Genomic DNA, 25,281 nt, shown 5'->3' on the forward strand with positions numbered 1-25,281 from the left:
CTGTCTCAGTGACGGGACACTGATGCACGTGATGCTGGAGGCTGCTGGACCATGCCGAGTTCCATGCTCCAGCAGACTTGAGTCTGCTCTGACACACTGGACTTACAGTGCATTGGAGCTGGCCCCCTGCACTTCTATAGGAGCCTGTCTATTTTAGCATAAGCTTTCATGAACTGGAGCTCGCTTTATCAGATGCTGTAAAAGGACATGCGCAGACCAGTGTATAAAATGGAGACGTTGATTTGAGTACAAAGGTAAAAAGTGGGAGGGGGACAGTGCTGGAAGAGGCAGCAGGTAAAGAACCCATAGGAACAAAGGAGTCTCAAAAGCTACTCTAGGTAATGGGTAAGAATCTAGTCCCTGTTTAAACCATACTTAACACAATCCAGTCTTGCTATACTGAAACATCTACAGTATATTATTTTTACAAATGCTAATAATTAACAAGTTGTACAAATGGTTATTTTATTCTGTTACATAAAATAAGGTCAATTTAAGATTACATGTTGTTTGATCACTTCTGTCCAGAAAGAAAAGGTATGTATTTTTCTAGGGTGCGAGACCAATGTCAATTCAAACTTCAAATCTCTAAAAGACTATACTAATTAATGTAATAGGAACCTTCCACCGCCTTAAATAGGTATAGTTGCTGCTTATTGATACAATTTTACAGATTTGGAAAGTGTGTAATTTTTTTCTTTTACCGGTTCTTTTTTGTGCATTTTTGTATTGAACCAAACTCAATTTTAATAATTACATTTTGAAATTAATGCTAAGATCTCCATCCCTTAGTGAGATCCATTTGAAGTTTCACATTATTTTTTCAAGAAAAATAATCACACTGCTCAGATGTTTAAATCAGCCAGTGGGACCACAGCAAATGTATCTTGAAAAAATTAATCTCTGACAAAATCCCAATGCAAATGAATGGAAGGGAGCAAAACTATTAACCCCATGGGGAAATGGCATGGGCCCCATTTTGATTGCACAAATTGAATAATGTAAATTATTCTGAGCTACATTACTGTGACTGAAATAAAATGTGGTGTGGCACCATTTTTGGGAGCAGAGAATGGCATTTACACATCATGCTATAATGTGAATTTCTAGCAACCCAGGGGAAACTTGAACTTCTACCAACTCAGGGGAAACTCCCAGTATTAGCTTCCATACGTTCAATGTTAGCCTGTACTCTCAAAGTGCTTTAAAAAAGCAGGGAAATGCTGTCATCTCCAAAAACAGAATGAAGGTCTACTGACTTCAGCACTTTGTCTAAATCCAGCTGCTCCTCTTCACCTCTTCTTGAAGACAGCTGTAGAGTTTCTTAACCGCGATTTGCCTAAGCTCTACACCAGGGAGCCTGTTACTGAGAAAGAGACTTCATAGACCCATGGCCAATATTAAGTTCCAAACAGATTGTACAGGCTAAAATTCCTAGTTCCAAAAGTAACAAATTAAGTACATCATACAGCTTTGACTTCGAAGGGAAGTATAAAACACCAGTGTTTTATAATACTTGCATACCTTCGCTGCCAACAGAATGAAGAAAAGGGCAGAAGGATTTTTAATCATTTAATCATTTAATTTGGGTAATGAATCTGTACATGTAAAAATGTACGGCATTTGAATAAATGCGTAAAATTTTCAAGCTGTTAAAAGGAAGCTATGGTTTCTAGCTCTGTGGTAATTTAATCCAATTCTCTCTCAAAGTGACATTAGAGAATTTAAAGCATCTTTTGTACTACAAGCTAAAGCCAGTAAGGTATTTAAAACAGATGGTGGTAACCACAAAACACTTCATTTGGCTGGCCAAATACATTAATTTAATTAATTGTTTATAAATGTCCATTATTCTCTTCACTATAATCACACCATTCGCTTTCCACTTGCTGAATGAACTGGACACACTAACACAAGCTATTGGTTATATATACTGTGAGCATCAACCGCTTAATTTTAAAAGGCAACTGATAAAAATAATCAACTTATCCTTATTAGCTGAGTAGAATTGTGTTAGTAAATGTATAGCTGCCTATGTTTTACGTTGTAATTTAGCATTCATGTTTTGACTGCATCTCTCCTGTTAATGAAAACATAAGAGTTCTCTCTATCTTACACAGAACAAGTTACAAAAGACCATATTTGTAGTGAGCAAATTCTCCAGAGGGAGCATGATTTAAGGGTATCACTTCACTCCACTACTGAGCCGCCTAACTCAGGCTTAACACTTCTTGGGGTGCTGGGTCACGCTGCTGCTCCTCTTACCAACTGTCGCTGAAAAACATGAATCATGTGGTCTTCTGACGGTCGGACGGGTGGAAGTAGAGAACTGGGGAGCTCTCAAATGCATGTAATATCCACGTTCCACTGCTTCCGTGGTCACAAAGGGCCTGTGTTTCATGGTGAAATCAAGATGGAGAACTCTCAAAACTCAACGTTCTTTTACAATGTATATGTTACAAAGGAAAGCTCATTCCATTCACTGTCAAGTGGCATTTTGTTAATAATCCAGCAAAGTAACATTTAATTAGTTTGGGCAACAGCCAGCAGTTGGAAAGCTGGTGGGCAGAAATAACAGGGTGAAAAAACCTGCTGCTCAAGTCATCTCATTGTTCAGATTTAAGTCTGAAAATGAAACTTTTATTCATGAAAGAATGAAGCTGTTTGTGGGAAAAGTGCATACATTCTGTGACAAGATGCAAATATGCCACGCATATCTTTGTGCTGAGAAATTTACAATTTCAAGCCAGGAAAAGGGAAAGCACAGAATCAAGCAGTACAGGATGAATAGGTGATAGGAAAGCAATGGCTGTTATTACACCCACATTTCCAAAGAGATATAGGAGAACCTGCATCACCAACACTCAGCACTTCCAGCCCAACAAGAAAATGCTCTCAGGACCCAATTACTCTTAGCTCAAAGGTAGGCCTATTCATCCCTACTAACACACCTTCCAGGAGCATCGGGATACAATGGGAAACAACCTTCAAAACCTACTTTTCTGCAGCACATCAGAATAGCATTAAAGCAAAATCACCCAGAGTGCCTTGCAACTACCTAAACATCAGCAGTGGGTGAACGAATCCAAAGAAAAGATTCTTAACTAAAACTATCATCATCTCAGCAGCACTCACAGACATTAGATGAATATAAATAAAATATATGACATATATGGGCAAACAAGAGTTTCCTTGTCACTTTACAGTTTATTATCATATTTCGTCCCATATAACATACTTCCTCAGCCCACCCCCAATCAACCACCCAAAACTAAGGTGTGTGTATTAAAGGGAGAAACTGATTTTCTGCCTGGGATAGAAGCACCCCGCTTTAAGTCCTGCTCCACACTGCAGCAGCTGCGGTATTACTATCCATAGCTCACGCCTCTTCACTCAACGGGTATTAAAGATGGTATCTCCTTTTTAATCATCTTAACGTTCCATGAATCAAGGTAACCTTTCCTAGGATAATCTTGCCATCTACTAGCTGTTCCTCATCTTGTCTCCTATTTCATGGTCCTGGAAAGTCTTTTGCACTTTTCAAAATCATAGACTCACTTATGGAGACCAGTCTTCAAAAACAGCTGGTTTTTCAGCTTTAGTTAAGCAAGCAATAGGAGGGTGAGTTAGCTGAAGATTAACCTCTGTTCCTGCTCTATGTAGCCATAACTCTGGAAAAATCATTCTTCTTCATTCTTTCAGTAACAAAGTGCATATTATATTCCATGACATATTGTATGCAATAAAGTATGATACCATCCCATACATAATCAAAATACAAGGGTTCCTAAATCAGTATTTTAGTCTCAATGTACTAGATTCTATCTGAATACAAAGTATAGTCCAGGGGTGGGCAATTATTTCCGGCGGAGGGCCACTTGCTGAGTTTTAACAAGCTATCGAGGGCCACATAATAGGCAGCCAAGGGCAGATAAATATTAATTTTCTAAATATTTCAGGGGCCCTGCGGGCCAGATAGAATGGCCTGGTGGGCCGCATCCAGCCCATGGGCTGCATTTTGCCCACCCTGGCAAAGTCCATGCCCCAAAAAGCGTCCAAGGAGCCAAAAGACATGCAGATGAAAGTGGGAAATTAGTATGTACAGTTTCTACAGAGGTGCAATTAATCACCACCAGGGTAGTTCTCAAACTCTCATGAACTGGTGGGGTAGATAAAAATCAACGGGTTTTTTTAAAATTGGATTTTTAATCAGATATTTTTAATTGTATTTTTTTTTAATTTTGTTTTTAAATAAACCTATGTAAACATAGTTATAATTTAAGATACATTAAAAATCAAAGATATCTTCATGGAATAGGGATTATAACTTCTAATTATAGACTATTTGAGACAATACATTCATGTAAACTTTTTAGAAAAGTTTTATAAATAGGTCACAACGGGCCACAGACTATATTAGGGGCCCAATCTTATGGAGCTCCCAGAGGCTCCTCTATAGATTAGTAAAGATTAAAGAAATCCACTCTACCCAATGGGACTTAGTGCTCAGTCTAGAAGATCCCATTAAGCATCAGTGTCATGCTTAACTTCAGTTCTCAAACTGTGGATCTGAGTCTCCAAAGATAACATCCTTGTAACAGCAGTATATGGAGATGAGAGAACAGACCTGATTACCTGCCCCTCAGCCCTCTTGTCTCTCTGCAAGTTTGCATACACACAGTCAAGCCCTTACCTTTCTCTAAAAGTGCAAAGTTTGAAGAAGTTAAAAGAATAAAGTACATATTAAACCACAAGAATGCACTTTTAGTAGAAAACAATAATTTAAATCATGGCTTCCTTACCAGTGATTTAAATTGTAATTTAAATCATGATTTTAAATCTATTTGACATAAATCAAATCCACCCTGTTAATTGGATAGTGTCTTATAAGCATTGTGCAGAGAAGAGATTTAAAGGAGGAAAGATGTCCACTATAAACCGGATTCAAGATTCAAGCTTATTCAATAGCTGTTGGAACAGACTGGATATTACATCACATACTGCACTGTAAAACAAGGTAACACACCTACTAAGAATATAGGGAGAAATCATTTTGCTCTATGTAAACTCAGAGGTTTCCTATTCATTTTGATGGCAGCTACTGGCCAAAAATACCCATATTTAAAGACAGCAGACTGTTAATAAGTCTAAACAGAGCAACTTGCAATGCTACACATGAAAAGTTTTCTAAATTATTTTGGAAATATTTTCTAAATTTTGTTTTTGCAGGAAAAAATATTGCTTGATTTTTTTCAAATTGGACACTTAAATTTTCAGTTTTACATTTGAAATTTTCATTTTTAACTTTTTAGAAAACACAATTTTGAATATTCATTTTCCTATATTTTGTTTAGCATCAATTGAAATAAATAATCAAATTGTCTGTTTTGGATATCTGGGTTTCCCCATTTTTTTCCTCTTTTCTATTCTCTTTTTCAAAACATCTGCAAATTCGGACAAACTACAGTCCCCAGAAAAATGGCACTAACTTTGCCACTCTTCAATTTTTCTGAAGTTAACAGCATTTTTTAAATGTTAGAATAGTAAAGTTAGTATTTGATTATTCCTTTCACTTGTAACCCATACAAAGCTTTTGTTTTGAAGAGTTTTAGAGCTGAAAAAAGCAGCAGGAAAGAAAATTAATCTTAAACATATTTTGTTCTATTCCTTTTAGGAAACCAATAAATAATTGAGAATGGAAAAAACAAAACTCCACAAAATATAGAAAATTAATTTTTGGAGTTGCTCAAAAAAGTCCATTCAAATCAAAACAAAAATTTCACTTCCAATGTCAATTACTGGTCTCAAATGAAGTTCTCTCAAAACTAACTGCAATTTTTATTTTAAAAAAGCGTGTTTGGGAAAATGTTACAACTCTAGTTGTAATGCCTCCTAGCAGATGAGAAACTGAACAGCTAATCTCTTCTATTTCTATTCACCAGAATTTCTTGAGAGACAACTTTAATGACCTTCTGTGATGCCTCTAATTAGGACTAAAACATGATTATGTAACTAGTATCTGGGCATAAAAACCAATCAGACAAACAACGTACAGCTACAGAAAATCCTGTTCTTTTCTAGAGAACCCACAGGATACAGTAATGCAGTTATAGTTCTGTAATCTGATGAGGGAATGTTTTGAATAAGTGGATAATTAAGTTAGTAGAGTCCTAAAGAAAGATTTCACACTCACATTCATATACTAAAGCAGTTTAAAAATAGAGTGCAAGAACCGCCTGACTTCACTTTTTAATTTTAGCTGGGTGATGAGCTGGTCCCAAAGACAGAAAGGCGCATCAGGTTTTTTCTCAGCAAAGTGCTCTTCGTATTTTATGTGAAGGAAATGCGGTATGTTCTATTAATAGATGGCTGCAGACCCAGATAAATATGTGAACTCTGGGCTGTGGATCAGAAAACGGTTCTTGCTGACTTTCTCGGGCCACTCATGCTTTCAAAGGCATACAGGCATCAAAGGACACTTGGAAATCTGAAGCTGCTCGAAAGGCTAAATGTTTATTGCAAGGGTAGTTTTTTTTCCACTATATCACTGAATTATGTATCTTGTAATTTCTAAGTGACGCACGTATACAAAAGTCTGGTATGTTTGGAAAGAAAACTGTTTGTCAATACACTCAAAGGCTTGAGGAACAGACAACACCAACAGTCTAATCAACTAATGATGCATGATACAGGCAAATTGTTGTGAGCCTAGAGAGCATGTTTCCATCACTTGCAAATATTTCACTTAAAGAAATAGGAAGGGAATTCATTTTACTTATTGCAGGCAGCCTCACTCATCATTTACATAGTGAGAATGTTATTAGTCTTCCAATGAAGGAGAGTGGGTGGGTGTGTGTGTGTGGGGGGGGGTGAAGACACGCAAAACAGTTTTCTCATATTTCCTAGACCATCGTGGCTACATCACTCCAAGACTACTACCCCTCTCTGTTTTATTTCTGACAGCATTTAGTTTCATTTTAATTTTTAAAAATTGGGCTAAGTACAGACAGTCAAAAAGCCTGAAGCTGAATCTGTCAATTCAGTCTTTGCAGGTTAGTCTAAGCTGCACAGATTGAATTGATTAGCAATGGAACAGACATTCCCTTTGATTCTGGAAATGCAGCCACATGGCAGCAGCCTGGGGATGCTAGAGCATGCCTCCCTGCTCAGCTGAAGCAGACAACTTGGGCAAAGGCTAACCTGTCCACCCTGAGAGGGGAGGGTCTGCAGGGGAGACAAAGCATCCTGGGATACTGTGGGACTGTGATTCTAACTTGAATCTAAAGAGGATCTAGGACAGAAGTTTAATAAACCAATTTAATCTAAAATAGTTAAGTCTGATACTACGTCCATCCAAGTTGATCTGAACTGGTTTCTGATCACCAGGGATCCTGGTTTTCCCTGATAAATAATTGCAAATTCTCTGACAAAACCCCCAAAATCTGTGATTAAACTGAAAAGCCTCCAGCAGCCCCCCCTTCCCCTCCCACAGCCCTGCTGGTACCCTTTACTTCCCCACCCACAGCCCCTACCTCCCAGCCCTGCAGGAGAGGCCCCCAGCTGCCAGAGCTATGGGGCATGGGACCTGGGTCCACAGTCCCCTGCCCCGAGCAGGGGATGACGGCAGCTGCTACAGCAGAGCAGAGCCTGGCACCCTCCCTGCTGCAGGAAAGCTTCTTGCTGCTGCGAGCTTTGGACTGCCCTGATGAGGCATCCTCTGCACATAGTAGTGAGGGGCACAACCCTGCACACAGGGGATGCATTGCCAAGGTAGCACAGACCTCGCAGCAGCAAGCAGCTTTCCTGGGCGGCCCTGCTCTGCCATGCTGGATCACACCCACCTGGCTGTGGAGGCCTCAGGGGAGGGCAGCAGGGTGAGGAGCCCAAGTCCACAGCAGGCAGTGCACACCCACCTCTCCCTACAGATCTGGGGTGGGGGTCACAGGTCCTGCCTGCCCCCTGGGAGTGTGTGTAATGGCAGGGAGCCAGCACCGCTCCGAGCCCCAGATGAGCCACTCAGAGCCCTGTCCCACTCCCCACGAGGGCCCTGAGGCCACGCATTGCAGCTCTGGGCCCAAGACCTACACGCTGCCTGGCTGGACAGCCGCCCCAGCCCAACTCCCTCCCTCCCTATAGGGACCTCAATCTTCCTCTCCCAAGACACTTACCTGCAGGAGCTGCTCTCCAGGTGGCCTAACGATGCACATGGCACCTCCTGCCTGACCACCCTCCTCCCACTCCCCCCAGCCCCTGCAAGCTGGAACTCTGCCAGCCTGCAGAGGGCTTGTTGCAAAACTTGAAAGTCTGTGGGTTTCTCTGCTAAACTGATGAATCTGCATTTTACTCTGGTAAGGGGGGAAATCCACATTTTACTCTGTTTTCTTCCATGGGAAACGGAAAACCCAGATCCCTGGTGATCACTTATACAGGTTTATGTGCAACTTCTGTCCCTATTCCAGATGGAAAAGAAAACAGGTGCCCAGCTAGGCCAACAAGAATTACATAAAGGGAAAAAAAACCCAAAACCGTTGATTTAATATGTCAGATACCCAAGTGTTTCCCAAAACTATAAAAAGGTGGGCTCATTTTCTGCCCAGATCTTCACTGTACAGTTGGACTGAATAACTGGCACCAAGTCTGAGCATCCACCTTATTCTAGAATCCCTGCAGCAATGCCTGACCCACATGACTGTATTCTCTCCTGTTCCTTCACTCACCAGCGTGTACATCTGACAACATATACCATGGTTTAGATGCGCTTGGATTTGCTCCCAGTCATTGTGCCAATGAAAGTGCGGGAAGGGTTTTCACGGATTTACAGACCTCGACTGATTTTGTCCTAACTGCCAAGTCCTAGTGAAGGTGAATCTAACCAAGTAGGATACCTGCATTTTAAACCATCTTCTGGGGAAGATTTCTGTGTGGACAGTAGGGAAATTAGGGCCAAAAGCTGACTGAGAGCATGGATTAACTGTGCAACAACAAAGTCTCCCCTTAACTCCCCTCATCAGTCCCCCTCTGAAAGCCACCCCCATTCTTTAAATACAAGATAAATTGCCAAAATAATCATTTTTTTTCCCTATTGGTTTATTTGTTTTTTAACCTAGGAGCTAATACAAAGTCCAATTCAGTAAACTCTCTACTCACATAAGCACTGAGCCAAGTGAGACAACTTGTACCAGTTTAAAAATGTTGCCCCAGTGTGGTCATTTAATTATACATAATGAAGCTCCCTTTACTCACACAGGTGGGCAGATAATAAACACAGGTGGGCACTGTCAGTCACATAAGTAATCCATTATCTCAGTGAGAAACTCTCACCAATATGGTAAAGAGTTTGCCATCTGGCCCAGAATGCCTATATCCTATTCCTTCAACCATAATGGAGGAGGAAGGGTACTCTTATTTACATTTCTTCCTAGGTTCACTCATTGTACTTGCTTGTATCCATATACTTGTTGAACACCAGTCTTTTCTTATTTTAAGACTTTTTTGCATTTTTAGCTATTCTATTTACTACAAGTCAGCCTCATTTCTACACAAATTTACATGATCTCTAGTCTTCTGGAAACCATTTCCCCATTAAAAAATTAAGTTTTATCTTTTTTCATCCCAAAGCATGGTGTTTCAACATAGTCCACACAAATATAATTAGTTCAGTCACCTTTCACTGTACCACTTAGCATTTATTTAGTTTAAGTGTCTGATATAACTGGCTGAGGCATCAATAGCATCACATTCACGCCACAAGTGACAACTTCTACTTAAGGTATTACAAAAAATTAAACGTACAATCCCTTAAAAGCAAAGATTAATATTAACTACTTATATTATTGCTTGTGTGTTGGATGCTTATATCTTATATCAAAGACGTTAATCTTGCAAGGAACCTATTGAAACTGATTTATTTGTGCTTATCCCCAACAGGTATCCTTGGTTATTCATCATTTTTGCTCCACAAACTTAGTTATTTACACTGTAGCAGGACTCATGTTAACATAATTTCAGAACCTATTAAAATTAACTTTTTCATAGGAATCTACCAATCAATGATAGTTTTATTTATGAATTAGTTCAGATTGTTTAAAATCTGAATTACAAGGTCAGCATAGACAGTATTTTTCTTCTTTCTGCCCAACTGCCCACTCAATGCATAGTTTAAATATTTCTTTCCAGATTGCATTCATATCCAAAACTGAACTTTTTTATGTAAGAGCTGCTGTTTTAGCAGAACAAAGAGATTCAAATAGAGACACACAGCCAGTAAGGATGTATTCTGAATGAATTTATTTTTGTCTACATTAAAACAGGAGGAAACATTAAAATAGAAGGCAACATCGTTTTGCCTTGCCCACCACGACTCAATATGGGTAACAATAAATCACCTCTCTATAGTTAGTTACCAACTTCCAACTTAAAATTCAGATTTAAAGATAACTTAGTGGTACATATGTAATGAATTATCTCTAGCAGTGGTCAGTCAAATTAGATTTCCAATTAAGAGTAGAAAAAGCTAAATATAACCAACTTAAACTACAATTATCATCGTGGTGCCTACTGGTGTTACTCCAAAGCAGTTAATGGTCCATCAGGGATTTATGGATCAGCTGTGAAAATTTGCTCAGAGCTAAAACTTGCCAATCAAGGACTGAGCCTTGGAACACTGCTACCAACTCTAATTTCATGGGACTTTCAGTTATAGAAATGGCAAGGCAAAACTGTGTGGGTTTACTCCACAAAGTAAAGTAGCACTAACCTGAAATGCAAGGGAAAAAAAAAAAAAATCACTTACACAGAACACTGTTAGGTGAATGAACAAGGTGGGTGAGGTCTTTTGCCTTCATGCTGGAAGCCCTATTAAATGAGGTTTGACATATTAGCAGATGTACTGAGGGGTTTTTTTTAACTCTGTAGCAGGTTAAGAGCAAGGTCCCCACTATGCTAGGTACTGCACATACACGTAGTAAGAGACAGTCTCTCTACCAAAAAGCGAACAGCAATCTATTTTAACAGCAGTTGCATCAAGGGGTCATGCCAACAATTAGAACATGAGAAACAAGATGGGAGAAACAGTAAGGGAGTGCATGGCTTCACAACCTATTAATACTTAAAACCCTGTTGTTCTGAATAATACAAAGGATTTTTTGGAGGGCAGTGGGTTTAAGCTGGCAAAGAAACTTCAGCAGCCTACTTGGCCATTGTATTTATTTCCCTTCCTTAGCTGCCACTGGCCCTCTTCCCCAAAACAGGACCTTGAGGCCAAGTTTACTCCTTCAGACAACACCCTGTCGATTATGTGCTGGTGCATTTGGAGTCTGAGCCAAGCCTCTTGTGCCCTTATCCAGCCTTGATCACAGCACCTTAGCAGGTGTGCAGAGCACTGCACGGAGCATTTCTCAGAACGGTACTTCCTTCATGGTGAATTAATTTTCAAAAGTATTTTTAAAAATTGATTTCACACAGCAATGTAATGGAAATCCTCTTCAAATGTTTAACTTCCCACTCTGCTTCTGAAGCTTCACCAATTCAAACTGCCAGTCTGGCCCCTGGATGACTCAGTGAAGCAACTTTAAGCTTTCAAAAGCTTTGACTTGCGCTTAAAAATGATGAGGGGTTTTTTTAATAGTAGAATATTGAGGTTTTGTCTTCTAGATGTTGAGTCCTCAGGGTTCATCCACAACCAGGTGGAACAGGGAATTATTTTCTCATATACAAAACACATTTTTTCCCTAAAATTACACTGCTAGAAATAGGGTGTGCACTAGAAGCAAGGCAATGTAGTAAAAGCAGTTTTTGCCTCTGCCAAAGGAAAGTGAAAGCAATTCTGCAGTGCTGCACATGGTGCTCCTCCTGACCTGCTGACTGTGGACACCATCTCTTACCCCTGGAAAACGAGCCTGCTGCAGAAGCAACTATTCAGGTACTTACCAGTATCTTCCAGGAAAAATCTTTTTTTCTTCATTCTGCCCTTCAAAAACAAGGTGTGTATGTTATTTAAGAGTGTGTTGTATATGAGAAAATACTGTAACCCCTCCCCTCCAACAATTGAAATTGGAGAGCTGAAATCCTTCCTTAAGTACCTGAATGCAGGTAAGCAACACAGCAAGACTGGTAATAAATACAGTTGCAAGACTTGGAAACACTATATTTTAATTCCTTTACAAGCAAATCTCTGACAAGCAGACATCGCTCTAGACCAGATGCACTGGCAAAATAAGGCAATAATCTACAAAGCAAGTGTTCCTAACTGTAGGCGTTGACATCTTATATCTATGACTCATGGCTAAGGATAAAATAGGATCTTACCATATTCAAAGGATTTTTTATGTATATAATTCTCAGAGAATAAACTAACAACAAAGTTATTTCTTTTTTAGGAGAGAGTACATTCTGCTAACTTTTTCTTAAAACAGAAAACAAATAAGAAGACTCACAAGTGAAGTAACAACAAGAATGTGATTTAGCACATTGAATGTGCTCTAGTAAGGGTCTGAAACATGCTTAATAGATATTGGGCAGTACCAGAAACAATCACCATTCAAAGCGAAAGGTTTCCAAACTGGTTTTAGAGACATTTTGAAGAGGTCTATCAAACATGTGAAATGTTACGACCATGCTTCTTTCTAACACACTACTGAGATACTGATACAATAGCATAACAGCGGATCAAGTAAAATGTTATAAATTCTGTAGTGCTTGTTTTCAGATGTGAAGTCAGACAGTTATTATTGCTACTATGGAGTGCAATAGTACTACAACTGCTACTATGGAGCGGTGCAGAGTTGTGCCCCTTTGCTGTGGGTGGGCGGGCAGGGGCGCCTCCCCATGGTGGAGCAGATCTCCCAGCAGCAACAAACTTCCCTGCTCCACCCCGCCACACTGGGTCCTGCCCACTGGGCTGCGGAGACCCTGGAGGGAGGACAGAAGGGTAGGAAGCCTGCACCTGCCCCCCCAAGCCTCCACTCCAGCAATACCACCGCAGGGGAGGGGGAGCCAGGCTCCATGCTTCACTCCCCTCTCGGGCCTCAGCTGCCACCACCTCCCACATGCAGCAGTCAGGGCTTGAGCGCTGCTGCAGGAGGGCAGGGGGCTGTGGACCTGGGTCCTTAGCCTCATAGCCTCTGGCAGGGATCAGGAGGCTGTGGGTGGGGAGCACCACCAGGGCCAGGAGGCTGTGGGTAGAAAAGGATGGACACCAGCAGGGCTGGGGCCTGGGGATAGGGAGTGAGGGGCAGTGGTAGGGTGGGGGAGCAAGGGGCATCAGCAGGGCTAGGGGGCTACAGCTTGGGAGTGAGGGGTCTGGACTTGTGTCCTGGTGAGGAAAGAGGGTAGGGGGAGCACGGATTTTCCATGATAAAAAAACCTAGAAATCAAATGTCAAAATGTATAGGTATTTAGAATTTCTTTACAGTGATTGAGGCACTGGTAGGCTCCAAAATTGCTTTAAAATTGTAAATATATCAATAAAACATCGTGTCCAACTAATACCTATGTACATAGTGGTGTTTCATTTTAATGGATGATTTGGGGGATTTTAGTCAGAGGATTTGCAGGGTTTTTTAAATCAGAGAAAACCAGGATCCCTGGTTATAAATTTGTATTGTCATCTTGTTTCTGTGCAGTAGCCCAAGTGCTTTAGCAGAAGAAGCTTAGTAATATTCATGACACCTTGTGGAGTTAGTTGATACAGTTAGTATGTTTCTGTACATACACGACAGGTTTTGTTTTACTGTACTGAAACTCCTCCATTGGTTATCTAAAGATAACTGTAAAATGAACAAATAAATTGTTAATTTTTCTCTATCTCATACACATTATTTCATAGGTATCCAGGTATCCAAGGCTGGAAGGGGCCTCCTGAGCCTTCAGCATTTACCCAAAGAATCCCCAAAACTTCCACTTCCAACCTTCACACACTACAGGTCACAAAATCCAAGTCACCAAGTTGCCATTAGTAGAAATGGGAGAGAGATGGGCACTGCCAAAACCCTGCATTTGCAATGACAGGGAAGTAATTGGTTAAGAGAAGCTGAGAATCCCAGGAAGAAAAGTATGTATGCTCCAAATAAGAGAGAAAGGGAAAAAAACCCAAACCACCCTTTAGCAGGACCCCCTGAATTTTCTACATTCTAGCAAAAGCAGCAACACACGCCAGCCAAAAACCCTTAGCTGTAGTCAACATCCCAGTGCTTTAGGGGAATGAAAATCCGTGTTCAGAAGCCAGTAGCGTTCATGATGGCAGGGGGAAAAATCCTCCTTGGTCCCTACAGGTGAGCAACAAAAGCCCCGAAGCATGGGATTACCCCGCGGTATTGTGCAACACCGACCACACTACAAGACAGTTCTCTCTACCCCGCAACACAGGGATTGCAGATTCATCACACTCACTCACTCAAACTGCTGACCTGGTAATATCCTATCCTGTCATACCATCCCTTTCATAAATTTAAGCTCAGTCTTAAAACAATTCAGGCTCCTTTCTCCTACTACTCAGCTCAGAGGCCACCTCAAAACTTCACATCTCCTAATTTTCTGACTTCCAACATAAATCTTCTAAATCTTTCTATCCAAATGTTCTTCTGATATCCCATCTAAACTTGTTAATAGCTCATGTGTAGCTTTTTGAGCATGTGCCCATGTTTTTCAGACTAAGAAATTATATTCTCTCCGTAATATTTACTCTATGGATATATTTGTAAAAAATGATCAAATGCCCTCTATGTTCCTTTAATCTTCTTTTTATACAATAAGGTCATCATTCTCTTAAACATGAGTTCCCTTCTTTTTACGTGTTGCAAGTTATTGCAGTGATCAGCACCACAGTATTCTAAATGGAGTCTTATCATTGCTTCATACAATACTACTAGTCTTATACTGTATGCCTTGTCTCTACTGAATATACCTCACCTAAGATACGCTACAATAACCTTTTTCATAAATACAACACACTGGAGCCCCATGGTCATCCTACAATGAACCAGCATTCCCAGGTCCTTCCCTTCCCCAATTATCAACTACCCTATGTGATCCAATGTTATAGCCAAACTCCTTGTTTCAAAGAAGTTTTGTTTATTTTATTCTAAATACAAATTCAAATGGACAACAATAATGATTAAAGTCGTAAAGGTACACTAGTATTTAGTTCACACTAGTTTGCCTCTTTATTTTTATTTCTATGAATATAAAAATGAAGTAGTTGTTTGGCACATTTTACATAAGAAGAGATGGTAAAATACACTAATGTGGTCAAATTGTTTCAGCAGCCCCATGATTCAACTATAGATGTAAAAGTATTTTTTATGATAACTGACTTTGAACCAAGGGAAAAAGCAAATCTTAAAAATATTGTTCTAGCTACCCATTTGGTTCTCCAATTAGGCAACTAATAGCTATCACAGTAGGCCAGCATTCTACCGTGCTATTTACAAATTTGTTCCCTCCTAGACACACACCAAGATCTCCTTCACCAACATAAAACAGACAAAGGTAACCAAGGGGGAGCCATTCTTTACCAATCAACTAAATACTGGGCAAGGATTTTTCTAAGTGCACAAGACATTAATTATTAACAACAACATAGGCAGATTCAGAGAGGCCAATAGAACAGGCTGACTATATGGTTTCTAGAAAGCTCAACCTCATGATCCATTTCTGGAACAGCCGGTGAGCCCTTCCAAAAGAGGATGAGAGAGTATTACTCCAGTGAAAACTAATGACCTTGAATAAAGTTGCACGTAGAAGAAAGAACATAATGTTGGTTTGCTGGTTGACTGGAGGATGGAAAGTGGTAGGTGACCTTGAAAGAATGTGCCAAGTGCCGGGTGGCGAAAGAGTGGAGCACAAATGGATGGCTTAAAGAACATGGAAAGTTAGGGTGTGAATGCTGAGATGTGTTAATGGAAGAGTTTTGAAAGTAAAAGGAGACAAGAGCTGAAACATACACTACCTCATTTGCTAATACTTTTCTCTTCTGTTTTACAAGGCAAAAGAAACCCGCTCCTAAGACTCCATCCTCAAGCTGAGATGTGCATAATCTTTAACATCAAGGAATTATTTTAGGTTGTGAAAGTTGTTTTTAGAAAATGTTTCTGAATGGGCATCTATGATCAATGTAAGCTTAGTTCAGAGTTGTGAGAATAAACTTTTTAATCTCTAGAGGTCGGGGGGTGTCTACACAAGATGCTACTGTGCAGTGGTTACTGTGCATTTATTTAGTACTTGTATAATCGAGTACTAAATAAATGTGTGTTAACCGAAGTTATTGTGGACTACCCTGCAGTAGTCCAATACTACTGCGCAGTAGAGTACTAGCACTATCGGTGCTGTGACACACTACTGTGCAGTATTATTTGGCTACCGAGCAGTAAGAGTCTCAGGTAAATGCACCCAGGAAGAACTTCTCAGATAATTTTTCTACACCACAACTTGTCAGCACATCTTATTTACAGGGTAAGTGGGACAAAAGCGTGTGTAATATTTTGCGTGACTTGGCTAAGAAATGCACTACGTTTATTTCTATATGAATACTTCAGTGATTTAAAAACAAAATACTTTGTTCCCCCCCCCAATTCAATTGGTTTCCAAGCACAACAAAGAACAGCCTATTTGGGAATGGTTGATCTAATGAATTATACATCTGTCACTGATTTAGAAAATTACTTTAATGCACTAAATTAAGAACATTTCCTTTCAGCAGAAACAGTTACCTATAAAGAATGCCTTTTACTATGGAACACAGAGTATGCTGTATTCTGTATTACTGGTATTTTTACATTTACTATTTACTATTCAGGAAAGCTGACTTTGACAAGCTCAGGAGGCTTGTTGGTGAGGCCCTAAGGGACCACGACCCCAAGGGGAGGGGAGTTCAGGAAGAGTAGTTGCTTCTCAAGGAAGCAATCTTCAATGCACAAGCTAATGCTATTCTATCTTGGAGGAAAGGCATCAAAAGGGCACAGCAGCCCCCTTGGCTCTCCAGGGAACTAGCGGACCTCCTGCAGCTAAAAAGAAAGGCCTACAAAGGATGGAGGATGAGATCCACCTCCAAGAAGGAATATTCCACACTGGTCCGGACCTGCAGGGAGTGAACCAGGAAAGCCAAGGCTGCAACCAAACTCCAACTGGCTACAAGTATCAAGGATAATAAAAAGTCCTTTTTCAGATATGTGGGGAGCCAGAGGAAAAGCAAGGGCAACACTGGACCCCTGCTAAACCAGATGGGACAACTGACAACCAACGCCCAGGAAAAAGCCAATGTATTAAATGGGTACTTCGCGTCAGTCTTTCATCAGTCCCACAGATGCCCCTGCCCATTACAGGACAGGGCAGCCCAGGTGAGGAAGATTCCCCACCCTCCCTTAATGCTAACCTTGTGAAAAAACACCTTGAGAGGCTGGACACCTTCAAGTCAGCTGGCCCTGACAATCTGCACCCCAGGGTACTCAAGGAGCTGATGAGCATCATAGCCCAGCCCCTGGCATGGATCTTCAAGAACTCTTGGTGCTCCAGTGAAGTGCCCGAAGATTGGAAGAAGGCCAATGCGGTGCCTTTCCTCCTCTTCAAGAAAGGGAGGAAAGTGGATCTGGCAAAATACAGCCCCATCGGCTTGACCTCTATCCCAGGGAAGGTCTTAGAAAAGATAATTAAAGAAGCCATTCTTAACGGAATGGCTGACGCCAACATCCTGAGGGATAGCCAACACAGGTTTGTTGTGGGTAGGTCTTGCTTGACCAATCTTATTTCCTTTTATGACTAGGTGACTATCACCTGGACAAGGGAGAGGAGATTGATGTCACATATCTTGACTTCAAAAAAGCCTTCAATCTAGTACCCCATGATCACCTCTTGGCGAAACTGGCTAACTGCGGCCTCGGGTCCACCACGATCCACTGGCTCAGGAATTGGCTCTGTGGTTGGACCCAGAGGGTGGTGGTTGATGAAAGTCAATCATCATGGTGCCCTGTGACCAGTGGGGTCCCCCAAGGCTCTGTCCTCGGACCTATATTGTTCAAAACCTTTATTAATGATGTGAACATTGTAGTCAGAAGCAGACTGGCCAAGTTTGCCAATGACACCAAACTCTGGGGTAAAGTGTCTACACCTGAGGACAAGAGGGCAACCCAGGCTGACCTGGACAGGCTCAGGGAATGGATGAACAAGAACCTGATGGTGTTTAACACTGAAAAATGCAAGGTTCTCCACCCTGGGAGGAAAAACCTGCAGCATTCTTATAGGCTCGGCAGTGCTACACTGGCTAACACTACGGATGAAAGGGACTTGGTGGTCATCATTGACCATAAGATGAATATAAGCCTTCAGTGTGATGCTGCGGCTAGTAAAGTGAGCAAAACGCTGGCTTGCATCCATAGATGCATCTCAAGCAAATCCAGAGACATCATTCTCCCTCTGTACTTGGCCTTGGTGAGGCCGCAGCTGGAGTACCACGTCCAGTTTTGGGCTCCACAATTCAAAAAGGATGTGGAGAAGCTTGAGAGAGTCCTGAGAAGAGCCACGCACATGATCAGCGGTCAGGAAAACAGACCTTACGACACCAGGCTGAGAGCTATGGGACTCTTTAGCCTGGAAAAGCGCAGGCTCAGGGGTGATCTGATGGCCGCCTATGAGTTTATCAAGGGTGACCACCAGGATCTCGGGGAACAATTGTTCACCAGAGCACCCCAAGGGATGACACGGTCAAATGGTTATAAACTCCCTTAAGACCGTTTCAGGCTGAACATAAGGAAGAATTTCTTTACAGTCCAAGCCCCCAAGGTCTGGAATAGCCTGCCATCGGAGGTGGTTCAAACACCTACATTGAACACCTTCAAGAGAAATCTGGATGCTTATCTTGCTGAGCTCCTATGACCCCAGCTGAATTCCCGCCCCTCGGGCAGGGGGCTGGACTCAATCTTACAAGGTCCCTTCCAGCCCTAATGTCTATGAAATCTATCCCTGAAGACCATTTCCCAAGGTACACATCTTCCTTGCTTTGTGTTATCACAGTAATAGAAGTTTGTCACACTAAATTCAATGTATTTTATTTTGCTGCCAGTTTCAACATGAAGCAGATTTTTGTTTTGAAAACATAAAACTACAAGATAGATTTGTTGGGGAAAGGCAGGAGTTCTCAGTGGGGCTTTTGGCATCCAAAACTCAAAGCAGCTGGGAAGGAATGGAACTACGTTGTGGTTTTTGGTGCTCACTTCCTACTTGGTCAGGGGAAGAAATTACTTTAAATCTGAGGAAAGGGTATTAAATTCCCACCCTATTTGCACACTCCCAGTACATGCTCTCACAACCAAAAAAAGACATTATTTTGGCATGTCTGCTAAAATAACCAGTAGTTAAATAGTTACCATTCGTAATATTTCCTATACTATTAACAGGCTTCAGAGTCACCACCAGACAGACGCAAGAGTTTACACGTATCAGACGTGCAGATTCAAGCTGTCTGCTGATTCCGACATGCATATTTTACCTTTTACCAGCTACCCTTCCTTGTGACCACAAAGGTGAAAGTTTTTTGTTTGCTTTTTTGTTTCACTAACACTTTAGAGTTTGTAATATCATTTACTGGAAAATTCAGAAGCCCATTTATACTGAAATGCAAATGGCCATAAAATATCATCATGTAGACAGCACTACTAACTGGCAGCTTTATTAATCTACTTAACTGTTTGCACTGGGAAACTAATGACAAAGTTGGCCATTCTATAATGCCTTAACTGTCTGTGGCCCAATTAATAAATATTTCTTGGAGATAAAATCATTTTTGATCTAACGGTCAACATAAGAAGAGGTCTAATAACTTTATGCAAGAACTCTGTAATTAAATTATAATCTCTGTGCATTTACAACTAAAGCATTTATCCACACCCCAAAGGATTCGTTGCAAAAGGATTTACCTCTTTCCTGCAACACGCAGAAAGCTCATATCTCACAGGCAAGAGGCATTCATGAAACGAATGGTGCTGGAGTCGCCAAAACAGGAGAGGTATTAACAGTTACCACGATGCAAGAAGGCACGTTTGCTGATTTTTACCCAGGCTGCAAACTGACAGCTTCCCAGTGACGGGTCATTAGTGTGATATAGAGAAAGCAGCTGGGTATCAGGGGGCAGAGGCTAACAGACTAATTACATCCTTAAATCATTCACAAAATACCTCAAAGGATGAAGAGGGAAGAAAGCAAAGGGAAGACACCATGACAAAATATCTAGCTGCGCAAATATTTTTAGAAAGAAGTCAAGGTATCCTAATGCTTGCAAAGAAAGTAAGAGGTTTCCATCAACAGTGAAAGTACCTACCAATGTGATCCTTTCAAATAATGCCTCTGTTCATTCTCCTAAACACAAGCAAGTACTCCTTTCTAAACACAACAGTAGCAGTTACTTCTTTAAAGGTCCTGCTTCTGTTGCAGTTGTTTTTTCTGTCCAAGGAATGAAAAAAAAAAAAAACAGCGAACACTTAATCAAGGCTTTTATCTGTGCACATTGTTCTTTCCTTTATAAAGGACCAGAAAGAAAATTTTAATATGGCAGTGTTAGATATACAGATTATAGACAGCTGCATTAAATTTCTAGGTGCCTTCAGATTTGAATGCACAATGCCTGCTATACCAAAAGCTGACTGCATAACCAAAGCAAACGTTTTCCAGTCTCCTCACTGATGGGAACAATAGTATTGAATATCCAATAAAAAAGAATTAGATCCAGTCAACTTAGTTCCAGTAAAGAAGAATCCACAACCATGTGTTGTGTTCTCTAAGCCACTAATTACATTGCTTACTTCTTATCCTTGGTCTGAAATATGTATCCTTCCACTTTCCACTGAAGTTTAAAGCACTGCAACCATGACTAGTACAGCTATCTGTGCCAGCTGCAACTCAGCAGCGTTTCCCCCATTAAGAGCTACAAAATGTCTTCCACATCTGTGGCATCATCCAAAGTTGCTGATCATTATAACTAGGAATAAAAGATAGATTAGATGAGATGTTTGTGCACAAGATCTTTCAAGCTTTGAAGGAAGCCTACTTCTCTTTTCTGTTTTGCTAAAACCTCCATCTCAAGTGCACCCTTAAGTTTGAAAATCAGCAGTTGAACATGTGTAACCACAGGAAAATGCAAGGCTCAGAACAAAAAATATGCAGTCTTTGTTTCAGACAGATTAACAATATAAAATCAACTTAAATCAGCCTGACCAAGGGTGTTTGTGCCCGAAAGCTTGCTAAGATTTTTTCCAGTTGAGTTGCTCTACTAAAAGATACCAGATTTAGCCAAACAACCGTGTCAAACTTAAAGTATCATATTTATGCCTGAAAATATTTTACCTGTTGCTGTTACGCTGGTAACACTTAAACAGACCAAAGAAAAAAAGACTAGCGAAAAAAAATCTCTTAGTGTGTTAATGCCAAGTATTTGACAGCATCTTGCATATAATCCGTTTGACAGTTTCCAAAAATCACACAAGAGAACAATATTTAAAATAGGACATTATAAAATCACAAGCATTAGGAAGAAGACTCAATGGTGAGTGTTGTGCCTGACATTACTTTTAACTTTTTTTAAAGTTTTTATTTTGCACTTTATTTGATACCCACATTTTGAGTCCTGAATTGATTACTAGGCACAGTCTGGGAAGGGCATGATTGTTTGCATAGTTCAGTGATGTTTTAGCACTTCACAGTGGAAGACAAATTTGTAACCCCGGAATTTCTAACGTAAGTAGACAACAGTTGGACAATGGATGGGAGAAAAGTGGGAAGTTTACTAGATTGACCAATGTAGTTTAACAAAGCTCTGGCTTGTTCCAGAACATCAGTTTTGCTTGATTTGGTTTTTATTCCTTTTCCACTGCTGTTAGTATTTCTCCATAGAGAAGGCTATGGTGATTTACTTCCATTTGGCACTGAACGAAAAAGCAAGCAAGTCAAAGTTGTTCTGATCTGGAGTGATCGCACTGTGAGGCCTTTGTTGGGAAAGGGAAGGGAAAAAAAGTAAAGAATCAAAATCATTTCATTTTTTAAACTCTTGACTAAACTAGATATAAATATAGAAAGTCTAGATCCAGTAAGAATATTGTCAATAAAAACAGTATTTTTCCTGAAGTGCTCTTGTGAAATATCAGCTTTCCATGTGCCATATGTAAAAAGCTATTTGCCATGTTGAATGGCTATAATGGAGTACACTTCATATTTTCTCTCTCCAGCTTGGCCCTAGGCACCTTACAGAACAGTACCTGTAAGTTTCTCAGGAAAACAAAATAAGCAAAAGGAAAACACTATGGTACATTTAATTTTTAAGCACAACAGCAAAAAGATTTTTTTCCCTTTTCGCTGCTGGAGAACAAGAGCTATTTTAGGATATAATAGGTAAAGAAACACCTCTCAAATCTTCCAATTGCTGAGCATGCAAAGTTGCTTGACAGTATATTTTTCCGCTATGTGCTTGTTTTTCTCCCAGCTAGTTTCTAGTTTAAGATGTAGAGCGTAAAAGCAAGACATGTCAAAAATATTCAACACTAACATGTGTATCCTTGTCTTCCCTAAAACTAATGACAACTTAGGCACAGATGTTGGAAATTCCATTTTCCTTCCAAAAAAGTTCAAAACCTCATAGTGTGGTAACCTTCCCCCAGCAGGAGAAAATGTTTACTGTGCTTTGTCTCCTTATTGCAAAAGTCTCCCTCAATTTGTGGAACAGATGTATAAACACATAACAATTGTATGTACACGAGATAAGAAATTCCTCCTTTTTTCATGACAGTTATTGAAACTCAAAGCGTGCAACTCATCATTTAAAATTTGCAATGTGTTAAGTTGCAACGACTGTCCTAAATTGTGGTGTTTACTTGCAGCACTTTCAACACTGATTTTGCACAGAGAACACATACTCAAACTGCCATTTCATGCAGCCTTTTGGTACTTAAAGCAAGAACACCTTGCTTGTGAATCTTTTCTCCAAATTGTTTGTTGCTTAGACCACAGCAAATCATGCATCTTGGAAATCAAAGTTTAGTAAAGTAAGATCTTGGCTCTTTCAAGATGCGTAAACATCATCCTAAGAACAGGCGATAGTTGGTCAAACGTGACACTGAATCATCATCTAAAAATTGGTCACACAAACAATTAACTAATATTATTATGTACAGAGTTAACTATTTTAGGAATCTTAGAGGCATCTAATATTAATACGTTTTTATAATCCCTGGTACTACCAGACCCTAATCTCCCACTACGGTCCCCAAGCACTATCACAATACAAATAGGAAATTTATAACAGCTACTAATGTCTGATTTTCCTATTTCTCTTTACTTAATCAACAGCTTTATTTTGTGGATAAATGTATGTTAATTTTCAAAATGGTGCTGGTTCGGGTTGCTCCCCCCCAACTAGTCTGATAACTTTGATCTCAGAGTGGTAGTTTACTTTTACAGAATGAGAAATCTTCTTTCAGTTAAGCTTAACTATACAGGCTTAAGTCTGGAATTTTAAATTTCCTGTAAATCCTGTTTATAGATCTTCATTGATCAAGACCAATGATGATGTCAGTTCAGGGAACGATGCATCACCGTGTAGACAGCATATTCAAGTGGAATATCTAGGATATATTTTTGTGCATTGAAGCAGTCAGAAAAAAAAGTAAAATAAAGTAGTTCACATATTAGGACAATATTATGCATTTAAAGGTGACAAACAAGTCTTAAAATCCTAAAAAAAAATTACAGTGCATTTACTATAGTTACATCTTAAGAATTTGGAAAAGTTACCTCCTATCAAACTTCAACTCAAACTTCCAGTTTAGTAAATTTTGAAGAAAATTGAACCGACAGGCTGTTGTAAGTGCTGCTCATCAAGTTGTTGCTGTATAGGCTTATTTTGAAATGTCTTTAATGATCCTGTAACAGTCCGCTAACTGGAGTCGGGAACCCGTTTTAACACTTTTATAGGATAAAATATTCACTAATGACACTATAAGCAAAAGTAACCACCAGGAAAAATCCAATCAAATTAATTTCTACAGTATGCCACAACGTTCTAGATTAGTTGTTAATATGTTTATTGAACTTTGCAAATCAAAAATAAAAAGTTGAGGCCTTTTTTTCCCCCAAAGGCAACGAAGCAGAAACAGAAATCCTTGTTTTCCACGGATCTATGGACGAGAAATTCCTGTGCTAGTTATGAATAAGCTATTCATGGAAAGAAGCCATATAAAATCTACTGCTTTCACTGATTTCTTAAAACACGTTACTCTGCAAATCTCAGTATCTGTATGTTTAATTTAATTTAAAAAGCTAATTGGATACATCATTTTAAGATAGGCCATAACGGATGATTCTCTCTAATAATCTCCATGCAAATTAAAAAACTTCAGTATATTTTCCATCATCTTGGGGTTGTAAAATTAATTTTAAAAATCATAATGATCCATGCAGCAAAGCACAACTTGCCATTGTTTCTTAGCTAAGGCAGTGTGGAAGTGTGCTAATTATAATGGAAACCTGAAGGCCCAGATTAAATTATGCAGCACAGTTACAAAATAGCGCGATCAAGTTGCAGTACCGTAGATGGAGATGTTCGACGTTTGCCATTTTATGCCATGCTGCCATGACAGAGAATGGCTGGAGCACACCACAATTGTTAAATCATCCTACAAGACAGAACTGAAGGCAGACTCATTTCCTAGTTTTCCTACCCACAGCTTGCCACAGAAGCCATTTCCAAAATGCATTAGAGCTTTGCAGCATCACATATTTGCATCCTTCTGGTTTTGCTTAATATGTGCAAGTACAGTCAAGAAACCACCTTGAAAGCTTCACCTAGCTAATTTTTCCTGTGCGTCCATATAAAGGCTTGCTAACAAATAGGATGCACCAAGGCCATTTTCAGTGGCTGTAATTTAAAAGTTCAGAAAGATTTCATGACAATTTATGACTATGTCGCACGACCTTCGAGCAGGATTACAATTCACGTGTAGCTCTTGAGTTACCCAATTGACACATGCAACATGCACCAATATCTCAGCATGAATTCTGGTTTTTCTATTGGGAATAACTGGCCTGAATACAGATGATGGTAATGTTTTTCACAGATAAAAACAGTACAAGCCCTGTCAAGTCCTAAAATAAAAAGACGAGGGGGTCTTTGAGAGTCTGCTTTCATTCACCCAGCTCTGTAAAAACAAACGCACACACTTTCCGACTCAAATAACAAGACGCTCGATTCAAAATTTCCTGTCACGTTTGAAAACAAACTTTGCTCTGCTGAAAACACTGGGGAGAGGC

General features: G+C 40.0%; 1 protein-coding gene across 8 annotated transcripts in view; it reads right to left on the reverse strand.

Annotated features, from left to right (window-relative positions):
- RBM20 (RNA binding motif protein 20) overlaps positions 1–25,281 on the reverse strand; it is a 145,042-nt gene that overhangs the window by 118,293 nt on the left and 1,468 nt on the right. The window lies entirely within an intron of this gene.

Source organism: Crocodylus siamensis, chromosome 7 (assembly GCF_052110815.1).
Source record: "Crocodylus siamensis isolate JL-2025a chromosome 7, ASM5211081v1, whole genome shotgun sequence".
In the NCBI taxonomy this organism is placed as follows: domain Eukaryota; kingdom Metazoa; phylum Chordata; order Crocodylia; family Crocodylidae; genus Crocodylus; species Crocodylus siamensis.